Raw genomic sequence first — 5,720 nt, forward strand, 5'->3', positions numbered from 1 at the left:
CTTAAATCTCTGTGTCTGAGTTTCTTACTGAGTCACTCACGGTATTCGTTACTGCTATTACTAATACTATTAACTGCCTCTCGTATGTTACACAATGTCGTAATTTTCTTCATATACTTTACGAAATTGCGTGACTTTTCGGCCTCTTGTTTTAATCACAATTGGGATTGACAGTATGTGAAAATCATAATAATAATACTAATAATAATAATAATAATAATAATAATAAATACCCGACACAGAGATGACATCACTCATTATTTATTTATTTATTTATTTATTTATTTATTTATTTATTTATTTATTTATTTATTTATTTATTTATTTATTTATTTCATTACCTTCAATGCCCCAAGGCGTTAAAGAAACGAGTGGGAGGGTAAAATTACATGATTATACATGACAGAAAGCACATGCTGGTGGGTGTGGTTGATCAAACACGAAACACTGTTTTACGGAACTAACAGTGATGTAGTTTAGGTTCCAAATGAGTCAAAATAAGGTGACTATGGCTTGCACAAGACCCGGTTCACGTGCATTTAAAACATACTTCAATGGAGCTTTTGCTCCAAAGAAGTATGTTGGGCTTTCCCTAAGGCGAGCCGTCAGGGCCGCATCACAGCTCATGATGAGCAGTGGGAGATCACGCTTCTCAGCTTAGTCCCGGAAGACCAACTACTGGGCTGTCCAGCTGGCTGAGGATGGTACCAGGGCCCAAGGACTACTGGCAGCCGATTCTGGCGTGTGGGCTTCCGAAGCCCTGGCGAAATGTCAGCGAAGAGCCATGGACTCCGAGTTGCGGGAGTGCCATGTTGAGGCCAAACGTCAGCGAAAAGCCGCCGACCCTGAGTTTACGGCAAACGAAGCGGAACGCCTGCGACAGTGTCGTCCTGCCACCAAGCTTCGCTTACCCCCATTTTCTCGACAGGGGAAGGGCTCTGAATTTTTTTTCTCGTATATTCAAATTAGAATCCGACGCTATCATGTCTGTAGGTTGTAGTTAAGTCGTACTTTACGATTTTTCCGACGGATTTTACCTCGATAATTTCAATTTTTGTTCACTAGCTAGCTCCTTGTGCCACGCGGAGGGCCTGTGGGGTCGGGGTGGTTCGGGATGAATTTCTCCGTCACGGATGCCACGGACGCCGATGCTTACGCCAAAGCCGACGCCGGCGCCGGATTTGCTGCGACACGGGGCACTTAACGCTGTCGCGTTAAAACACCCCTACCTGACCTTCAGTTCACGCTTGGTTTGCAATAACGGCGGTATATGGCTGTCACTAGCTCCTTGCGCCACGCGGAGGGCCTGTGGGGTCGGGGTGGTTCGGGATGAATTTCTCCGTCACGGATGCCACGGACGCCGATGCTTACGCCAAAGCCGACGCCGGCGCCGGATTTGCTGCGACACGGGGCACTTAACGCTGTCGCGTTAAAACACCCCTACCTGACCTTCAGTTCACGCTTGGTTTGCAATAACGGCGTAATATGGCAGCGCACTTCGATACACGGACGCAACTCAGCGAACAGACACGTGTTCGCTCACTGTGTTACGTCGCTGTATCGAAATACCCTGCCATATTACATCGTCATTAACGAACTAGCTCACCAGTAAGTCTTAAGCAATAACGACGACATTACAGCGTCTTGCACTACGTCTTGCACTAGAGGATATATCGTCACTTCCTGACGAGATATACCGCAAAATATGAGGAAGTGCCTTCGGCTTTATTATACGACTTACTCGGGCAGTCACGTAGACAGGCTCTAAGAAAACAAATTTACCCCTTTCCGCTATTGCGGGAAATGGGGCTACCTTGTTTGATTGTGGGAATTATACATTTCGTCCCTGTGCGTATTTTCAATATGAATGTAAAGAGAGAAAAAATGAGAAGGGAAAGATGAGGAGGTAAACCAGAGAGACGCTTCTGATTTGGTTCCCTACACGAGGGGAAAAGGTAAGGGGTGAATGATAGACCGAAAAAATCGTCTAGAAAAAGCAAACACGTGAAAAAAATGGCCGGGTAGTGAATTCCGTGGAGTATCAAAATCTCTCTGACTGGCTACCAGAACGTAAGCGTTTCAATAGCGTCTTTACCGACTTCCGTTATGACCACCGTATAGATTTTCACTCATTTCAATGACATGGAAACGAAGAAAATTGTAATACAACGTGCAAGCCCGTAAAACTCTCTCTGCTAAATTGAATACATTAAACTGCTACAAATAGCCGTCCTATAAAGTTGTATACGCGCCTGACATTCATGAGTTCGAAAATGCGGCAACTTGATTTTAGTTTTGTTAGGACAGACGCTATATATAGCAAATATCCGCTGGTGTTTTCTCAGAAGCTCTTTTTCTTTCAAATATTTTTTAACTTGGAAATAATTAGCGCATACAGCTCAGTACACGTATTTGTGGAAGTGCTCTTGCGCAAGCGCATTTTGTGACAGGGCATGCGAACTCTATACAATGTTATGAAAGTAAACAATGTAATAGCCAGGCGAAAGGCACGGTTCAGAAATCAATGTCACAGTGACCATTATATAAAGCTTTTTCGTAAATCGAAGTCTCTGACTGCGAACCTAAACGTGCTCAAAGGAACGAAAAGAAAATTCCGCGGCCAACTTTCCAATTAACGCAAGAAAAAGCATGAGGGCTGCCGCTGCATAATGAGATCTCCATGAGGCACCTTAATTAGTGAAGCTTCTCGTGCGTAACGCCAACACCAACAGCAGCCGACAACAGCGTGCTCTGATGGAAAGGTATGATGTTACACTCAAGAACACGTGTGCGCATAGAGGCTTTTCTTTCCGAACGGGATCAGCGACGCAAGAGCGACTGCCTAGTAAGGGCAGCGTATTGTGTTTTCATCGGAGCACGCTTACATGCGAGCCGTAATTGCTGCGTCAGGCTTGTTGGAAGCGGCAACAAACTATCGATTCGAAGCAGAAGCGCCATTTCTGCACGTATCCTCATTCTCTTTTTGTTGTTGTTGTTGTTGTTGCTTTACTTTCCTCCTGCAAGCGTCAAGCACCTAGCCACCTCGTTAATTAGGTCTTTTCCAACCTGTCCAGACGGCGTACCGAAGAGGAGAATACACTTAACGCATGCTTCGGCTCTGCCCGCATTTTCTATGTTTCGCTCTTTCGATGCCACTTGCCTCATTTATGGCTGCTAATTGAAGTGCCGCCATTTCTTCTACCAAATTAGTTGGCCCAATTGTATTAATACCGGGACTTCCCGCGGCTACTTGTTACGAGGAGTGCTATATAGAGTTTATTATGTTCTCTTGTCTGCTGTTCCGCATTGCTCCAAATGCTCTTTATTTTATTGCGATAGCAATTACACAGACACTCACCGCCTTCCGCCTTAGTCGTCCGCACTTCCGCCTTAGTCGTCGCCGTCGCCATGATGTGTCGCATAAAGCCCAAGTGCGACAACATCGTCGGCGCGCGCCGTATGCTGTGTGTGGTGCGAGGGTCAGCCGAGGATGGTGGCTCGATCGCGCGCGCGCAAGGGAGGAATGCGGGAAGGAAGGGCGCCGTCTTCCGTTCCATCGTGCGCAAGGCACTGTGGCGGGTTGGGAGAGGGGGGGGGGGGGGAGGGTCTGCTCCGGCGGCGGCTGCTTATGGCGCGGTTGAGCGCAGCCGCGAGGGCCCTATCTTGAAAGCGATCTGCGATGTGGACAGAATCTAGGTTCGCCGAAGGCTGGTAGCGTCGTGTGCGCTGTGTCCTCACCAAGGTCAATTCACATGGTCACAAAGGCGCGGCCGAAATGTGGTTGCAAACAAGTGAGCGGTGGCATTAATTATAGTCGTGCCATTGAAGCGCGGCTACATCTCGCGGGACACAAGTTCACGAAGATTATGCGTCCAATACGCCAGCGATGGAAACGGGAAAAGTACAGACAAGGTCATTAGAATTGGCAAATTTGAAGTCACAGGTTCTTTGGTTACATCCACGAATAATTATGAGTACGAAACTGTGCAAGCTTTCTGAAGTTTGCTCGTGGAGATGCGCGCTCCGATATGCCGAGATAGTATTACCGTATTTAACACTGTAATGACGTCAAAACTCTCTTATGCGTAGCTGTAAAATGTAATGAAGATATATATAGTGTTAACCTGATAAGATTTTATCAGTAACATTATTTTTGAACTGCCTCGTCACTAAATGTGTTATCTATATTTCTTCATTACAAGAGAAAAACTACATGTGGCACGCGTGCTGTGTTAGTGAAGATTAAAGTGTGTTCTTTTTTTTGTGAAAAACTGTGATGATTTTATCTTAACACCAAAATAACAGTTACGAGATTGGTACTAAGGGCACATGCATGTGGCACTTAGTTCAAAATATGGGTGAATTCATTGCTCTGAAGTCATGCAAATACTCTCAAGGCCCACCATTGCAATGCCTGCCGTTATAGAATAAGGGCTAAGAATATAGATGGGTGTATCCGTATAGGATTATGACACGATATTGCAGCCAATATTCTCACGTACGCTTCATTTATACTGTTATGTGCTCTGTATGTGCGATGGGAGGTGAGCTGGCGCAGTAGATGACTTAGCGCAACAAGCGTCGAACGGCAAACGTACATTTTTTTTTCAACGAGAAGTTGGCCCCGCGAAATGTGGATTGCGCCACCGTGCCCCTACAAGCCGCCATTGCGGAACGTATGGGCTTCTGTGGAAGCTTCGCTACCATGCGTACATATCCTTTTCCTCGCCGCTTAAGTCGCGTTGAAGCGAGAGGCAGCGCGAAGGTCAATTCCCTCGTTGCTGCCGCCACGCTTCCTCAAGCCAGCGTTTTGATAGCGAGTGTCCACGGTCATCGAGTGAGATGTGTTCATGTTTTCCTGTGTGCGTATTACACCGGGCTCGTTAATTAAGTAAGTAGGCGAATGTTTTCAACTTCATCCGGCCGTTAAAAGTACTATCCTTACTTCGTATACCTGTCTAATAATTTGATATCGCAGTCGATACTTCGCCCTTCGGGCGAAACTGCAACTTTTTAAATGTACTTCGCATGCGGTGCCGGCTGAGATCTTACAGATAGACAAGTTCTACGATTGGACTGATGGACGCAGGTTAAAAAATGAATGTTTCTTTTTAAAACCTACATGAAGGAGGACATTGTTGACTATGAGCTCTGCAGCGCTATTTCTACAATTTGAGAAGTTGTATAAAGTGCTGTTCATTTATGACATTAGAATCTGAGCTGTTACATTTGTTACCTCAAGAATCAAGTGTTTCAGGCACAGTCAACATTAACAGAGCTGGTGGATGTTGGGGCTGTAGTATTAATAGTATTTACTTTTATTTTACACTTTGCGTCAACCATATTTACTATAGTTTCCATTATTTAGAAGGCAATTTTTTTCGCACACTCAACCACGCTAGCATCCGCACCTTTCACGCGTAAGGTTTTCATCGCTTCGTAGAAAGTAATCATAACAGGAAACTCCAGTCATTACCAAGCGTCAGTGCTATTGCGTCGCCGCTTTTCACAATTTGAACAGCAGGCTTTCTGCGCATCGCGTGCAGCTCACATAATCGCGCAGTGGGGCAACTGAGAGCAGACGATGTCAGTGCAAGCCCGTTTAATTAACGAGGATCCCACTTTTGTTGCCCACTTGAATCAAGGTCTGTTTACAGGTGGCTAGGCCAGAAATTAACAATTTGGTAGAGGCTAGCTTACATGACGCAGATATACACGTG

The sequence above is a fragment of the Dermacentor silvarum genome, chromosome 8, assembly GCF_013339745.2.
Source record: "Dermacentor silvarum isolate Dsil-2018 chromosome 8, BIME_Dsil_1.4, whole genome shotgun sequence".
NCBI classification, from domain to species: domain Eukaryota; kingdom Metazoa; phylum Arthropoda; class Arachnida; order Ixodida; family Ixodidae; genus Dermacentor; species Dermacentor silvarum.